Genomic DNA, 18,971 nt, shown 5'->3' with positions numbered 1-18,971 from the left:
TTTATATTGAAAAGAACAATGAAAATATTCTTCAGCGTAGAGGATTTTTCAGTTTGTTAGAATGGAAATGACTTGCTCATATAGATGAACTTGGCTGGTGCATCTTTAATGTGACTGGAGAACTAGTCTCTCACACTAGATACAGGTAACAGCTGTATGTCTCCGATTTTAATTTGGGCACATACATTAATCAAAGATGCCCTTAATCACTGCTTCTATTTTCAAAAAGATTCTAGCAGAGAAAATGATACTGGTGGAAACTGTCAGAGAGATAATGATAGGAATCGCTCTCATAAGGTATCATTCTACATGAATGTTGTCTTGCTCTTCATTTTAGAGCCAAGGATCTGTTTGTTAAGCTCATTAATGGTGTACAACAGTGCTAGCATTTTGCCTCCAGGACAAAGGGTATATTAGTACAAAGTAGAATTTTGCCATCAAAGATAATTATAACATGCAGTACCTAGAGTAGAAAAGCCTACTACCGCTCTCAAATAAAAGCCTGTAGCTAGAAAACACTGATTTCCTTATCACTGATGGAGAAGGTGAACATACCAGGAACTCTGCATTAGTAGGAATTCCCATGCAGACAGCTCAAAGTGTTACTCCTGAGGACATTCTGCACCAAAAAAATTAAAATTCTGCACACAATATTTTAAAATTCTGAAAAATTCTGCAAGTTTTATTTGCCAATAAATAATGCAGAGCCTCCAGCATGGCAGTGGGGAGCACAGACAGTGGGGAGATCACCCTGCAGCCCCCTTGGCCCTGGGATATGGACTCAGTGTTGAGGCTGCACCTTACCCTGACAAAGCACAAGGCCTGGGCTTGCCTCAAACACCCTGGGGCCCTGCCCCGCTTCACCAGGTGTGGGTCAGGCAGGCTCAACCAGGCAGGATCCAAGTGTGGAGGGATCCAGGTGTGGGGTGAGAGGGTTCTGTGTAGGACAATCTGGGTGCAGATAGCTCAGTGGGGGTCTAGGTGTGGGGGGGGATCTGGATGCATAGAGGCTCTTTGGGGGGGTGGGATCCAGATGCAGGGGCAATGGGACTCTGTAGAGGCTTCCAGGTGAAGATGGTTGGGGCTCAATAGAGGGATCTGGGGGGTCTCAGAGGGGTGCTCTGGTGCTGGGGAAGTGGGGCTTGGTGGGGTGGAGATCTGGGTTCAGCTAGTTGGGAGTCAGTGGTGTGGAGGTCTGGATGTGGGGACTCAGTGTGGTGCAGGGGGTTGGGCATCAGGATGGGGGTTTGAGTATAGGGAGCTCAGTGCAGGGTGGTCTGGGTGCAGGGGCGGGGATCCGGAGGCAGGAGCTCCAGGTGCAGGGGGGCTCCAGAGGCAGGGATTGAGGTTCAGTGGTGTAGGGTTTGGGTATGGAGGGCTAGGGGGGTTCTGGATGTACCCAGTGAGGCTTGGCAGGGGTGTCTGGGTATGGGAGGTCTGGATGCATGGAAGTTGGGTGGATGGGGGAGCAGCTCCCAGTACAGTAACTCTGCAACCACAGTTGAGGAGCGATGGGGGCAGGAAGCAGGAGGATGCTGAGCTTCTTGCAGCTGGGGGAGGTTTCTGGGGATGCGTCTGACCCAGCCCCAGACACTCTTTGCAGGAGAAGAGGAAATCCTGTCCTCTTCTGCCTCCGGCCCAGCAGGACTAGCAGCTGATCCCGGCTCAGGGTAGGAGCCACTGTCTGGGGTGTCCCCAGCCCCGCGGTGATTTACCTCTCCACTGGCTGCTCCAGGTGCCTGAAATGATGTATCTGCTCTGCTAGGGAGTGGTGTGTCACTGCTCTTGCAGCTTCCCTTTGCTTCCCTGTCAGAAAGTCATTTTTCTTTGGGAAAGCAAAGAAATCTGCAGGGCACATAAATTCTGTGTACACGCAGTGGTGCAGAATTCCCCCAGGACTAAAGTGTGAAGTTTTATTAGCAAGCATCTCTTACTACCACTTGTTTCCCATAAACCAAGAAGTAGTGCTGGCTGGCAAACAAGAATTATGGTTCAGGAGAAGTTTAGAGGGTTCAGAATTTGGTTTCGTACCACATCAGAGCACAAATGAGATTTTTTTTTTTTTTTGGAGAGAGAGAAAAAAACCCTACAGCCTGGTGTGAGAACAGTCTCTTGGGATATGGGAGACCCAGGTTCAACACTTGCTGTACCTGATTTGGAGCAAGACTCAAATCTGGGTCTCCCGCATTGTAGGTAAGTGCCCTAAATACTGGATTGGGAAGGGGCCTGGTGAAAATTTTGCAAAACCACTGTGTTTCCACAAAAAGCTTCAGTTTAGATTAACTGTCATTTTCCAACAACAAAATGTTTCACTGAAAAATTCCTGTCCATCTCGACAAGGAGCAATACAGCTCAGACTTACCAAGGCTGAAGTGTCACCCCATTTACATTCTTCACTAAACGTTATGCACTGAGGTTATACAAGATTACTTCAAGGCAAACCAATTACAGCCACCTTTCCTAACAAGGCCACTGATTCTGGGCATCTTACCTTTTGGTGTGTGAAACTGGGCACTCAAAAATCAGTGACCACTTTGGCAAAATTATGACCTGAGTTTGAGATCCAAATCCAGCCTTGATGTAAGTGCCATTGGACTTCAGTGGAATTTTCAGCTGCTTACAACTGGGCTACATTTGACCGAGTGTTCCTGCAGTTGCCAGGCAGACTGTATCAAAATCATTATCATGTGTCTTCCAAATCACTGCATTAAAATGACTGACTGGAAGTTTGGAGAGTAACTGATTGTCTAGAAACTTTTACATGCTTCCCTCACCACACACAGTCCTGTGGCAACTGCAGCAACTGTTTACATGTAAAAGTAATGTAGATAATACATATGAAATACCAGTAATGTGCTTAACAGCTGGAAGCAGGGAGGAAAACCAGTTGCATGGAACCAGCCAGCTCCCTGCAAAGCCCACTGCTCGCGTTCTGTAACTACTAGTACCGCCCAGATCTCAGTTCAGTAATCAATGCACTAGTCCTTCACTTTGGTGGACAATACCACCTCCATCAGTTTTTTGAAAAGTCCAATGTGCACCTTGAGTGCATTTACCCAGGACCAACTCTATACCTGCTATGAGTGTTAGGCAGGAAATGTGGCAAATACACATAGTGGAGCTACATGGCCCCAAGGAGTGTGGTGGCCAGCTTGGGGGCATGACCAGCCTCTTGACCCCTGTGCATCTGCTACCAATGGAAGCATGTGGCTAAACAGAAGCATGCTGTTTCCTTCTTGGAGAAGCATCATCTTGCTACAGAGTTCATTGTTATTCCAAGTCTCCTTACCCATTCTACCTTCGGTTCAGGACCCTACTCTGTGCCAGGCCATGCTCCATACACCTCACGCTCACAGAAGCAAAGTCTTGCCATCATATCTGGAAATGATAAAAGTGCATGGAGTAAAAGGAGCAAATTAGATGCATCTGTTGAATGTTTTTCTCTCTCTTTTCTTGCATTAAAAAAGAAAATGTCACATTTGTAAAGCTGTAGCACTTGTGCCATTTTAAATGCCTTTTCTTGCCAAGTGAACTCTCAAAAATTAGACATTATTGTAGAAAGTGATGCCTAATGAGTGAGTATTATTTAGAATATTCAGATTTATATTACAACCATCCAGTCTTCAAGCCCTAAAAATGCCATTAATAGGCTACAGAAATACATGGGCTGGTCACAAAGACAATAGACCTGGGTTACAGCTGTTCCTGCAGCTGCCACAAGCCTCATGTGCTCCAGCACTGACAGTGATTGATAGCCAAATTACATTACTAGTACATTTCTGTGTCAACCTCATTATTAGACCCAATGCCTTGGTTGCTCTAGGGAATTAGTTTCATTTAGCTGTTCACAAAATGGATTATAATTTCTCCATACAATAATGTAGACTAAATTAACAAACATATACATCAAGAATAAACCATTGATGAGCCATAAACAATAGGACCAATAATAATTGAAAGGGGAAGGCCAAAATTTCACTAGTTAAAATCACTGCTAAAATGATAGACTCTATTCTTTAGAGGAACAACTGAAACCTTACATGAAAATTAGTTCTTGTCTTTTTAGCTTGGGTACTGTATGTTCAACTTCTAAGAAGCCTTTTGTTATGTTAATACAAAAAAGCCCCTTAGGCATACATTTTTTCCAACTTATGCTCTTAAATTTGTGATAATATTGCAAATAGCCATAGTTAATGTTCTTATTAATGACATAAGGAAACAAATTCTACTCTCAGCCACACTGGTAAAAGTCTGGAGCCACTATTAATTTAATCCTGAGTAACTCCAGTGAATAGTGGTGCAAGTGAGAAGAATTTGGCCCAGCAAGTATGAAACTTCCACAGATAATCTTCTCTTTGGATTTTTGTATGCCTATGGTCATAAGGATAATACTTAGCACTTTGAAACTAATGAGCTATATGTGCCATCTAACACCAGTAAATCTTCACTACATGATTGTGATGTAAATAGGTCAGTTTAGAAAAGAGATGACTAAGGGTGGAATATAATAAGAGGTCATTAAAATCATGAACAGTGTGGAGAACATGAATAAGGAAGTGTTATTTACCCCTTCACAATACACAAGAACCAGGGGTCATCCAATGAATTAATAGGTAGAAGGTTTAAAACAAACATAAGGAAGTATTTCTTCATACAATGCACAGCCAACTTGTGGAAGTCATTGCCAGGGAATACTGTGAAGACCAAAAGTATAACTGGGTTCAAAAAAGAATAAGATAAATTCATCAAGGATAGCTCCATCAATGGCTACTAGCCAATACCCCCTGACCACAACCCCCTGACAAACCTCTAACTGCCAGAAGCTGGGACTGGATCACAGGGGATAAATCACTTAATAATTGCCCTGTTCTGCTCATTCCCTCTGAAGCACCTGGCACCAGCCACTGTCAGAAGACAGAATACTAGGCTAGATGGACCAATGGGCACAGCAAGTCGTGACACTGAAATGGCTGCACAAGTGTTTTCATTCTAAGGGCTCATGCTCAGCTACTTATAACTTTTCCCAATCTGTATTCTGGGGGGCTGAAATTTGGTAGATCGCATCTCAGTCTAGGAATGAATCTTCTTGACAAGTTTAAGCAAAATTCGTTATGTTCTTTCTTGAAAACAAAGATCAAACCAAGTACACTTTTCCCATTTTAAATAAAATGTTGTGACTTTTCTCTTTGAACAACTATAGATTCTCAGAGGTTTTGAAATAAAAATCTGACAAAATCCCTGGTTCGCAGAGTGCCTTTCAGTGGTTTGGTGACAATTGGTTGTGTTCTGAAAAAGTTATGAGGGTTTGAATAAACTGTCATATCACATTTTTAGGAAAGTCATATTACTCATGAGTAGATGAGCACCCACCAACATGCGTATGGTACCTTTTATTGACAAGTTACTTTTGAAATCTTTGGGACAATTAAAAACAAACCTGAATTCTCAAAAAAAAAAAAAAGTACTGTGTTCACATCACTCTACCTGTAAAGCCATGTTTTGTTGTGTCATAAATTGGCTTGTGCAAAGCTGGGAGGCAGTGAGAAATTAAATCCCTGGAATCCCTATAGAAACCCTGTATCGAATAACTTTCCCATACATAATACTCAGATTGTAAGGTCTCTTATCTTACCATCTCCCCATACTAGAAGCAATTACTGTTCCTGCTAGCATTGGTAAGCTGGAAATGCCCAGAACTGATTTGTCCTGGCTCCTGTGGAAGAGCAATGAGCAGCAGGATTTGTTATACTCTTCGGATTCAGAAGGCATAGCGAGTGCTTCCCCCTAGCACTTATTGGTGTGCAAGGGAAGGTGGAGCCATGAGTCTGCCGAGTCAGAAATCTACCACTCCACACCTACCCTGTAGCTTCATGTCCAATACCACATCTTTGACACAACATTCCAGAGAGTCCACCACATCTAAATATGGACAAAACTGTCATCATTTTTATCTCCCGAACTTGCTCCACCTCTTCCTTTTGCTACCATTGTGGCACTTGTCATTCAGACTCTCAACTCTGAGGTCCACTTTGACTCCTCCCTCCATTTAACACCTGTCCAAACTATCACCAAGTCTAAGCCCTTACTGCTTCTTCATCGGCAACATATCAAGGACGCTACCCTTTCTGTCTAACCTGTTTGTGCCTTGATCCACATGTTGGCCTTCTTCTGATTTAATTACTCTGATCTCTTCTCATATCCATATTCTCCAGTCCTTCCAAAATATACCTGCTTATACACTCCCCAGTTTACTTCAAATGTTATTGCAGAGACAGTATTTTAGGATGAAAATTGAAAATAATGCTCACATTAGTCAGTTCAAATCAGATCTGCACATAGGAGATGTGCTGCAAAGGTTTATTTCAACAATATGTCATAAATAAGGACAAATTAAGAAAAGAGATAGGTAAGGACTCTTCCTTAGGTCTATCACAAGCAAACCCAGTTTAGTCTAACATACAAGCTCTCTTACAGTTTGTATGGCAACTTCCACCTTCTCTGTATGTATATATCTATATCTATCTATCTTCTTACTATGTGTTCCATTCTATGCATCTGATGAAGTGGGCTGTAGCCCATGAAAGCTTATGCTCTTATAAATTTGTTAGTCTCTAAAGTGCCACAAGTACTCCTGTTCTTTTTGCTGATACAGACTAACACGGCTCCTACTCTGAAACCTGATACAAGCTACAGTCTTCTCCAGTTTACAAAAATGCTCCTTTTTGTGGTATCTGAGAAGAGAGAACACTGCAGCATTCTGTAGCAGCTGGATTTTCCTACGGGCTGGGGGCTTCTTGCCCACATATATCGTGTTTCTGTAGTCCAGATGAGAGGTGAGGCTTGGTCCTTGTTCACCAGGATGGGATGGAGTCTCCAGGACAACTAGAGACACTGCCATGAGTAATGCTTTCTATGTGAGAGCTTAACATCAGCGTGAAATTCAATAGCAAGCCCAAACCGAATTAACCGATTGTGGATATCTGCCTTCAACCAAAGTAGACTGCACTGAGGCTGCAAACTTTTCAAAGTACTTTCCTCTGCTCACCAGCATACCCTTTGTGTACAAGTTTTACACTAACATATCACATGTTGTACTTGGAATCTGAATCTACCTTTACATTTCATGATTTGGGGTGACTGGGTAACCCATGAGTGGTAAAATCTTGAGTGAGCTGAAAAAGGTTATCTCATCAGTAGAAAAGCCGTAGTCACTCCCTAAATGGAGTTTGTTGTTTGTAGCAGATCATAAAGTTTTTGAATTGGATCACTTATTAAATCTGCATTTTAACTCTGGCTTCCTGGAAGCATGCCATGTGCACTGTACTTGGAGTTGAGTAGACTCCTATTGTTGATTTCAATTAGTAGGTCACTGTTTAAAGTACTGGTAACAAAGCTGCTGCTTAGACTTGTCCTCTGATTATATAATGGTGATACCAGCCCCTTAAAATGCAATCAGCCAGTGAGTTACATGCCCTTTTAATAATTGTACCTCTTCTTTTGGTACTTTTTTCTGTATAATTTTATGGATACACTTTTAATCCATTTCACCATTGCTGCTGTGATTCTGAATGGCATTTTATGTCCTTGTACTCAAACCTACCAAAAATTCTGTGACCCAAAAAACTGTCTGTTCACTGTTGACACAGGAGTGAAATTATACAATCAGAGAAGTGTAGCAATGTGTAAGGAGATTTCTTTATTTCACACTTTGGGGAAAACATTAGAACTTATACAATTACCGCAGCTGGATGAGGGTAAGGAAGATAGAGGAAAATATACCTGTAGACACAAGCCAGCCAATCTGTGTGGCTTTGTCTGGGTGCAAAGCAGGTAAACATACTAATTTTCCCCTCTTTCAGCAGTGTGCAATTCATTCTCAGCTTCTGATTTATGTACCTGGGAAGACAGGTTTCTAAGCTCTTACACAATCCTGGAAATAAACACACTTCAAGCTGGGCTCTGAAATGAAGAAAAAAGACAAGGATGTAGCTATGTGTCCCTGAATTTGTATAGCGTATTATCCAAGGGCAGAAGCCTACAGGGGAGAACAAACCAAAACTCAGGCAGTTTTAAGCTATCTTCTACTTTTTGACCTCAACATATTCTGGAAGTTAAGTCCCACTCATGTGGATACCTAGTAGAACCTAAAATGGTACTAAGTGTATTTCAGTTACATGGGACTGTGAGAATAGCTCAAACCAGTAGATAATCATAGCCCCACAGATGCTAATTATTATATACTTCTTTATGATCAGATGTTAACTTTTCCTCCGGACAGATGTAGGTGCTTCTGAACCTAAAGGTTGCTGCCAACATGCAACTACCTGCCTCACTGCATTTCAATCAGGGTGATGTTAAGCTAATCATCAATTCATTCCAAGCTGTGCCAACTGAAACTCCATGGGAATTTCAGTCAAACAGAATGTAAATAGCCAAACTGAAATGTTTCCAGAACATTGAGGATTTTGCCCTTATTTACATGAAAAGTGCCATGGCATTGTACAAAACCTGGATGGGAATGTTTCTGGTATAATAGCCTATGTATTTGTTTTCACCCAAATAAATGGATCTGAGAGCTTGTCTATGCAAACAAGTTCAGGGCAAATGCACCTTGCTGACTGATGCATATTAACGGTTCGTTAGAGTGCATTAATCTATTCCTGTTTGAAACAGTAATAGCTCAAAGCGCTCTAATGAATTGTTAACACTCAACAGCAGGATGCAAAGGAACACTTAGACCAAGACAGACTAGTTGGGATAGATTCACACCCCAGCTTGCTGTGACTTAATTGTTCATGTGGGCAACCCCTTTAATTAATACTGTAGTATCTTACTGATGAGTAAACCAGTGTCAAGATAGGTTTCAGAGTAGCAGCCGTGTTAGTCTGTATCCGCAAAAGGAAAAGGAGTACTTGTGGCACCTTAGAGACTAATAAATTTATTTGAGCATAAGCTTTCGTGAGCTACAGCTCACTTCATCGGATGCATTCAGTGGAAAATACAGTGGGGAGATTTATATACACAGAGAACATGAAACAGTGGGTGTTACCATACACCCTGTAATGAGAGTGATCAGGTAAGGTGAGCTATTACCAGCAGGAGAGCGGGGGGAGGGGAACCTTTTGTAGTGATAATCAAGGTGGGCCATTTCCAGCAGTTGACAAGAACATGTGAGGAACGGGCCCAACAAAGAAAATAACAGAACGCCACTAGCCATCACCTTCAGCCCCCAACTAAAACCTCTCCAATGCATCATCAAGTATCTACAACCTATTCTGAAGGACGACCCGTCACTCTCACAGATCTTGGGAGACAGGCCAGTCCTTGCTTACAGACAGCCCCCCAACCTGAAGCAAATACTCACCAGCAACCACACACCACACAACAAAAACACTAAACCAGGAACCTATCCTTGCAACATAGCCCATACGTAATATTTTTGTCTAGGGACACAATGATCCTCAAACATTTTCATTAGCTTTGCAAAGTTTTCCTCTCTCCCCACCACCACTATCTGCACAGAAGGCATTATCTACATCTGGGGCTTCTGTGCCTGCCACTTTTATGAGTAGAGCAATCTTTCGCTGATCCTCCAGTTTGTTTGCCCCGGTGGCTTTCATGCAGCTCAAATTGCTGTTTGAGTCTTTTCCAGGCACATCCAGCATCCCCCCCAATACTCAGGGCTGATGGGGAAGTTACATGCAGCTGCAGAGGCCCTGCAGCAGCCATTTCAATGCTACCTCCCCACTGAAGTGTGCCTTCCACTCCCAGTGCCATGTAGTATCTTACTGATGAGCAAACAGATATCAGGATAAACTTTTTATTGTTAACAGGAACAATATATAGTAATGAAGTAAACTTTCTACTGCTCTGCGTAGCTGCAGAGTGTAACTGCGGTGTTGTGTGCTCCTTTGTTTCTGTCCCAGGCTCCCCAAGTTCCCAGCCTACAGGAAGTGTCACAGGAACCCAAGGTCTGCGTGAAGAGTGTACAGGAGGTGTGGCAGCTCCCCACTTTCTAGAGCACTTACTCTATAGCACACAATACAACACTTACTTCTCATTACATAAAGGCTATGATTTCACGGTGCTGAGGGACATTTAATGCACTTGTGCCATTTTGTGTATGACTATTTGCTAGACAGCCAGAACCATATACACTGAGTTGTTTGCTGTAGTGACAGCTATGTATATTAATGGAGTGGGTAGGATTTTTGCTTCCATATTGCTGAACCCACAGAGAATACTCTGCATACCAATAGACTGTGGAGGCTGCAAAACAATTTAGTTAAATGGATAATGAGCCCATTATTCCCACATAGGCAGAACATAATGTACAGCTGCATCCCAGGAAACACTCCTTTACTCAACAAACAAACCCAATAGAAAGTGTTTTTATGAGCCAGGAACTCTGCTTCTTTGTGTCAGTCCCCAGGTTGGCTGAATCAGCATCTGAAGTATAAAGTACCTACAAGCTTCTTCCAGCTCTAACAGTAAACATGGCTTGATCTCAATTTATAGAGAGGAAAAAAACCTGATTTTATGTAGTTTAGTGATTTATATAAGAGCAACACCTTGGGAAAATGAGAAACAATATGATTTGGCAGCTTCTCTCTGTGTATTACAGTAGGTCATATTTCATACCTAAACAATGTTCACCTTTTACTACAAAGGCTGCAGGGGGATAGGACTTACAGCTTTTAAAAAAGAAGGTGTGTGCTGTCAAGAAGGGGTTGGCTATACTGAAAACATTCAATTATTGGAGGCATGAACTGCTTCTTCATGTGTTTTGTGCAGAACCTAGAACAATGAGGTCCTGACCCCAGTGAGGACTCCAAGCACTACTGGAATATAAACATTGAATAAAAATGAAAACAAGAATAAGGATGCATGGTTCCTGAGCCTCCACTATATTGGTATAATAATTTTATAGGTTTTTTTTCCCCTTGTGATAAAAGAAAAATCAAAATACCCAGAGGAATAGTTATACCTTTTCAGTGACTAACAGAGGAAAGGTGGGTTTTGTTATGTTTTGTTTCAAAAATTACTTTTTAGGTCAAATGTTTATACAATTTTTTTGATTAAACAGTGCCATCAAATGGTGAAAGAATGTCTAGTATAAATGAAATGCTCACATCATCAATTCCAAGTCTATTTTTCAGTATGCCTTTGGGCTCAAATTAACATGGAACTTACTTTCCCTCTCCCAGGTAAGTACACCTATCCCCCCAATTTTACATGGGTACATGGCTAGATAGATGTCTGTCTAGCTATTTGTACGATCTGACTGAACCAAACTTGTATCACTCATGTCTGCACAGGCAATCCATCAGTACATGTGCACATCCAATAATGCATGGTAACACAATCTTGCAATACATACTTTAAGTTTAAATGGCTACCAGAGCTGGTTGAAAAATAAAAACCTATTTTTATGAAAAAATTCAAAATACTGAAGTTCTCAATCAGAGGTATTCAGAGTGGACCTTTTTGTGGCTTTTTCTCCCACTATTTTTTCTACATTTATATTTAAAACATTTATTGAAGTGTCTTAACTTAAAATCCAGGTTTCAGTAAACAAAATGCTTTACAGTTTTCAATGCATTTGATTTCCAAAGTTGAAACAAATTAAATTTTGTTGCAAAATAATTTCAAATGTTGACAATTTTTTGAGAAAAATTTGAGGGTTTTTAAAAGGGGCGGGAGATGATGCATTTGAAAAATTGCAACCAGGTCTAGTAATCCCAAATTCCCAGATAAGGAATGTACCTTACAGAACTTTAACATTGTTGATTTGCAATTTGTTGAGGTTATTTTTGCATTCCCTCTACCTTTTCTTTAACTGTTGAACAGTTGCAGCATTTTTTTAACTGAGATACCAAGCCTGAGAAAGAACTGCCCTTTTATTACATTATAATACACAATCTAAAGGTCTTCGGGCCATTGGCTGTCTTGTGGGAAGGTAGTGCCTAGCACTCTGGGACTTCTAGAAAACTACTTCACCAGAAACATTTAATAATAGGCTATCAAAAAGGCTAATAGTTTGGGGTTCCTCATCCTACATTACCCTCTCTTCACCTGCTCTTTCTCCCTCACATCCCCAACACCAGTGCCAGTGCCTGCTGACAGCTCTGTAGATCTTTCTCTTCTTGGCTACACTTGCGTAAATCAGGGTTAACTCTGCTAAAGTCAATGGACTTCAAGGTCATGGTTCTCCTCTCACTCCAGTTTATGGCTCAATGCGAGAGATACACAAAGTGAGTTGTGGTTAGAATAAGGGAGAACACCCTCTCCTTTCCCTGACTTGGGAAAGAAGCACTCCCCACAACTCCCCCTTCTAGGCTGGCGTGCAGAGACTGCTGAGGTGAGAATTTTTGATGGCACCTTCTCCTCCACTCCACTCCACTCCACTCCTCCCACACCAACCCTCAACAGCATGCTGTTCCGATTCTGCAGCATTACTAGAAGTTATGCAATTGCAGACTTGAAAACTACTGCTCCAGACAGCGTGGCTTCTGTGCTTGTTTGAGAGTGAGCTTGTGTTATGCTGGAGCTATTTAATGGATCTTGCTCAACACTATATGCCGTTGCAGTGCTATGTCAGAATGTCCTAATGGAAAAAATGAGGTTCCTGTCCAGCCCTTAGCAGAACAGGGCATGTTCCACCTTCCTTCCAAATGGATATGAGGACATGGAGAAAAAACAGGAAGATAATGTTGTAACATTACACCCGTATTCTTCATAGAAATATTGTTATAATATGATTATAGCATTACTATGATATGTTTTGTGCGACATAAGGTACGTGAGATATCATTGGAAAGGTTATGATTTGCTGAACATGATTATCCTATTTGTATGCATGCATCATTTTTGTATCTCAAGTTAGGAATATTGACTATACATCTGTCAGGGCCGATTCCACACTCTGGCACTTGGAGTGCAGAAGGTGGGGGCCTGCAAGGATTTAAAAAAAATAATACTTGCCACTCCAGGCTTGTATTAAACCCCCAAGGTTACAGCTTTTCTCTGACCTTGGCTTGGTAAACACTGCCACCACCCAAGTGAAAAACTGCCTCTTGCAAATCCTGGAAAAACTCACTTGGGAAGTTTTCCTTGAGGCCCCTAAGCTTTTCCACCCATCCCTCAGGGAAGACGGGAAAGAAAACAAACAAAAGAGAAACCCAGCTGTTGCCACCAGCTAATTGAAAAACATATGCGCAGATCTTTTAAGACACAAAACCAATCAAGTTCTTAAAAGAGGTAAATTTTATTAAAAACAAAAAGAAAGAAAATATATCTGGAACTTAGGCTTTTGCTAGATTTTAAAAAAGCAATTCCAAAAATTAAGCACCCAAAATAGCTTTCTTGGGGGTTCAGTTTAAAGGTTACAAGCAAACAAAAACATCAGAGGAGTCCACAAGCCTTACAGAAAATAAAAGAAATAAACCTAATTGAGTCTATCTAAACATTTTCTGTCCTAATTAATTCTTCTAGGTATGGACGATGATTTTTGTACCTGGTCAAACTTTACACAGCATTCCAGCTGCCCCTGTCTCTTCAGCCCAGAGAGAACAACAGAGAGACAAAGGGAAAGGTTTTTTCCCATTTTAAAAAATTCTAGCCTTCCCATTGGCTCTTTTGGTCAGGTACACACTCCCTTTTCTTTACTTGGGGGACTTTTTAACCCTCTACAGGTAAAGCAAGGAGCAACCAAGAGGGACTTTATAGCTAACTGGCTGTCTGGGTGTCCACAAAAGGGAGCTACCCCCAGCCCTTCATTTATCACAACATCTGTACTACAAAAGTGTTTGCACTTGGAGAACACCCACCAGACAGAATGCAATAAATCTGGCTGGCTAGCAAGGAACAAGTCAATGGACCATTTGGGAGAACAACAGGACTTTGAAAATGCTAATCTCCCACCTTCCTGGGATTCTACAACGACCTTTGACTCATGACTGCTTTGACACTGCAGGGTCATGTGATCATGTCACCTGGTACTGGACTCCATCGTAGAATGCCAGTATTTTTCCATTGTGGGGGGCGGAGGAACTACACTGGAAAACAAAGGATTCCCGCGCTATGTAAAACCTATTTAAGGCAGGGACTGACATAATGAGCATTTGTTGTTCTCTGAATCCCCTCCCTGGATGACTGCTGTGACAGCTAACATCTAAGAAACAAAGACAAAGCGGGGGGTTGGGGGAAGGACTGAGCCCAGGCTGGGAAGGTGCCTGGCCTGTGAAAAAAATACCTGGAGTTTTAAGCTGCAATCAAGAGCAGCTTGCCTGCAAGAACCTCTGCAAACTGCCTAAAACAACATTTAGGGTAAGAAACTACTACTTGTAACAATTTTTTTAGTATCTTAATCTCATATTACGTTTTTGTTTTATTTGCTGGGTAATCTGCTTTGGTCTATTTGCTATCCCTTATAATCTATCTTTTGTAGTTACTAAACTTGTATTTGTTTTCTCTAAAACCAATTTGTGGAATTCATAACTGGGGAGGCAATAAGCTGTGCATATCTTCCTCCGCATTGAGGGAGGAAGTGAATTGTATGAGTTTAAGCTGTACAGTTCTCTATGCAGCGCAAGCTGATACAATTTTGGGTTTACACTCCACAGGAGGTGTGCACTTGAGTGCTGGACAATTCCTTAGCTGAAGCCTTCCCATGCAGTGCTGATTTCAATGTCTGTGTCTTTCTGCAGCTGGGTGTGTCCCTACCTGTGTGTGTGCTGGTGGAGGCTTGAGGGAGTTGAGGGCCTGGCTCAGCAGGACAGTGTATGGGAGCCCAGGCTGGTGGAACCGGCGGGCTCAGTGGTATCCCAGGACACCAGGCACTCTGGAGGAGGGGCAACCTGTGACAAATGTAACAATTGCTGTGAAGCTGGCTTCCCAGGCCAAACGGTCTCTCCTGTGTTCTCAGGCAGCTAAGAGGTACATTACATTACTGTACAGGATGTGTTCAGTATGACCGACAAAATCCTGTTCCTTATGGGCAGGCAGGAGCTGGGAAAAATAGAAGGACACCGAGCTTTAGTCCAGGCTTTCACTGATCTGCAGGGAAGAGCTTATTTCACTGAAGTACTTTCATCGCCTCACAGAGGCAGCCAGAACAGCAGAGTTCTTTCCCTCATGGCTAGGCTCTGATCTTCCTTTAGATATGCCCTATGTAGATCAGCTGTCTCACCCCAATAGAGCCTTCCAGTGGGAGAGGCATGTTTCTTCCTTTCAGGTTTGCTTCGACCAAATGGGTTGCCTGCATGAAGTGATAAATACCAGCAGCACATTCAGGCAAAATGAGCAAAATTTATCATTGCTAGAACTCCGATGCAGACAGTTTATCCCAATGTTTTGATCCTTTATCTCACTCCTCCTGGCATAGGCATTTTATCAGCCACACTCTCTCTGCTCTAGTTCTCCATTTTCATTTTTATGATACTTACTACAGCTGGCTGGAGGAACTTCGATGGAACTGTAGTCTGTCAGAATATGCAGTTCATAGAAATGAAAGCACCTGGCAAAACTGGGGTCAATTTTGCCAGAATTTCATTTTAAAAAAGGGAAAAAAGATTCTGACAATGTTGAAGTGTCCTATTTTTGACATTTTGGGGACAAAATGTTTCAATTATTCATTTTAAAACAACCTTTCATTTTGATTTTTTTATTTTGTGTTATAGGTGATAGAATAAGTACCAAATAAAAAAAGTTTCAATTTAAACAAAATATTTTGATGTTATCAAAATGACGTTTCAAATTATCTGAATTTTTTTTTCAGAGCTATCCTTTGTGGAGAATTGACATTTTCTGTTTTCACTCTGATTTGGAACAAAGCCTAATTTTGGAATCTCAAAATCCACTGCAAAATACAAGCTCGATCCTCCACGCAGTTCTAATAGTTATTGATTATATATTTCACTTCAAAGCTTACCGTTATATGCAATTGTAGACTTGGAGGGTTTTTTTCTTTACAAACCCCAACCTTAGGCCATTTTGGCAGAAGTGTCATGGTTCCTAAGTACTGCAAGCAAATTTATGCAACCAACTTTATGCCAGAAAAGTAAACTTCAGCTATGGTTTGATCTAGCTTTGACCGATTTAGCAGTCTGACAGTAGAAGCTCTTTACTCTAGCAGAAACAGGCATACCAAGATCCAAAGGTTGTAAGTTGAAGCAAAGCAAATTCAGACGAGAAATAAGTGGGGAATTGTAATTAACCATTGGAACAACGTACCTAGGGACATGCTGGATTCTCCACCACCTGAAGTCTTAAAATCAAGACTGAATGTCTTTCTGAAAGATATGTAATAGCTCGGGAAAAAGTGGGGGCTTGATATGGGAATTGAGTGAGATTCTATGGCCTGTGTTATGCAGGAAGTCAGACTAGATAATAACAGTCCCTTCTGGATTTAAAAACAGTTTTGATGGTACAGATGGAAATTGTCAAAGATTCACAGTTCTGGCCCCCAAACCAAGCTACATTTATGAATTTTCAGCTTGTGGTTTTGGCTTCACTCAGCTAAGACCAAGAGACTGTTTGTACAATCCCCTCTAACCTGGAACCTCAACATTTGGCTTGAGTCTATGAAAAGATATAAAAGTACTGGAGACTATGAGCACAATTGTTTGCCAAGGGGCTGGAAAGCACCCTGCTGCCAGTGATATAATTTAGAACAATCCATAGACTGATCAAAGTTACCTTGGGGGCTGTTTGGGATCCTGGCAGCCCCAAGAATGGGGAAGGCGGAAAGATAACTTAAAGCTACCTTCTCCTCAGTTGTACTCAGGTGAGCCCCCTGCAGCTAAAGATTTAATCTATGGCTGAGGAGGCACAACGGAATTTCAGCTTCTGTTAATCACAAAGCTTGGTGAGCATGCATATTAGCAGTACCTGAAATTGAACTCCTGTTGCTCTTTGGGCATGGGCTCCCAGCCACTATATATCCTTGATCATTTGCTTCTCCATATGGCAGGCCCTCTCCTGCTGTTGTGCTCTGGGGATAAGCTCAGAGAATACAAGCTGCCCTCGTCTTGCCATGGAAAGTAGCTGGCCGCCTACTGCCACTCATGCTTTGCAAGAGTCTTGGCTGATGCACTGTACTCACATCTGAGAATTCAGACTTGAACATTTGGGTACATTTAGAATTTCCACCCAAACAATTCAACCAGTCTTTGTAACAACTCCCTTGTCCACCCAGGGGTGAAAGTAAGGGGGCAGGGGCCAGTACAGCATACCGATAAAAGGTGGCTGCCGGTACCGGCCCATACCGCTGACTTTAAAGTGCTGCTGCAGCCACACTTTAATGTCGCTCCCCTTTTGCGCCCCCTGTCGCCAGCCCTGCTGGGTCCCTACCGGCAGGGCTGCCAATGGGGGGGGGGTGCAAAAGGGGCAGCAACGTTAAAGCCGACGGGCGGGGGAGAGGGCAAAAGAAGTAGCTGCCCCGGGGCCGCAATTTAAAAGGGCCTGGGTCTCCGGCTGCTGTTGCCTCAGCCAGAGCCCTGTGTTTTCTTTAAATCACCGCTGGAGCCCTGGGCGGCGCGGGCCAGGCAGCGCAGATGGGCTTGCTGACCCCGCCCCTTCTGCCCGAGGCCCTGCCCCTTCCACCCCCTACCAGTAATTGCTCAATTTTACTTTCACCCCTGTGTCCAGCATAATTTTGGAAACTATGTATGGTATTAGCTAAACCCTCTTCAACCACATTTGTATCCAGATTCTTTCTTCTGCTTGCAGGCTTTGTGAAACTGGAGTACATTTTGGATTTCTTTGCCCACTATGTTCTACTGAAGGAATCCAGTCAGCCCCTTCACAATCTCTTCTTGGTTTAGAAAGCTCCTAGTGGCTTTGAGCAGGAATAGGAGGAGGAGGAGGAATCCTATCTAAAATCTCAGGGATCTGCACAAATGTGCTGTAGACGTTTTGCAATGTCTTCCCCATTATCAACGAGTTTGCAGTAGTTTAGGGAGAGGAGATTGTTAATTAGGTGCATTTCTAAAATGCCCCACACTTTAATCACCTTTAGCACTAAAAATTCCTTCAAGAAGGAAGAAGAGTAAGTGGGACTTGCCCTGCCTTTCCAGCATCACTGAGGGAAGACCATGAGAAGAAAAGGACTTCATCAAACCTCAGCTCTCAGGCCAGCATGGCTCCTGGTAGGGGTATCTGTTTTGTAGAGGATGGACAAGTTCTCAGAAAAGTTTATGCTGGAGGTTAGAATAAATATCAAAGCACTAATTCTGTTTAACGTTTTGGGGTTAATGCTGCTACAGTGCCAGAATTGGTTTTGTCTCAGTTTGGGCGCATCTAATCTCTAACATGTCAGCATTGGTTTGGATGGAATATGTGATTGATTTAGGAAGTGCATTGCAACTATAGATGCTCTTACAGGTCCTATTCTGTCCAATAAAGTCCATTACACACTGAATGTTGGAACATAACACACTTTTGAACAGCAACATTTAACTCAGGCAGCTTGCTATGTTTCCAATACTATGCATTTAATGACAACTGAAAGAGATCATCAGATTATTTTGGAGGGTCTGAGAATTAATAATAGTGCATGAATAAATGTCTTCTAGTTTACTGTATCAGTCTTTTGGGGATAATCCTTGAAATCACTGAAGTTTCATATCCTGTAATAAAAATGCTGACTCAACTTATAGATATGGGGATATTGTTATCAACTTGGATGGTGTCATGTTCCTTTATTATTGCAACAAACGTAATAAAAAGTTGTACTCCTAAAATGGCATTCTTGGGCAACAGTGTAAATCTGGATGTGCTGAAGTATTCTTCCCTCCATAGATGTAACTATAGGCACATAGCTGAGAAGAGAATACTAAAGGCTCACTATAGGTAATGAATACATTTCTATTCTTTTCACGAGACCTCTTGCTACTGTGCATTTTAGACATAGGTGTGCATTCCTCAGCTATAGCTTGATGTCACAAAACTAGGGGTACCATAATAAAAAT

Source organism: Eretmochelys imbricata, chromosome 7 (assembly GCF_965152235.1).
Source record: "Eretmochelys imbricata isolate rEreImb1 chromosome 7, rEreImb1.hap1, whole genome shotgun sequence".
In the NCBI taxonomy this organism is placed as follows: Eukaryota; Metazoa; Chordata; order Testudines; family Cheloniidae; genus Eretmochelys; species Eretmochelys imbricata.
The sequence above is the reverse complement of the archived record's forward strand: the minus strand, read 5'-3'. Positions refer to the sequence as shown.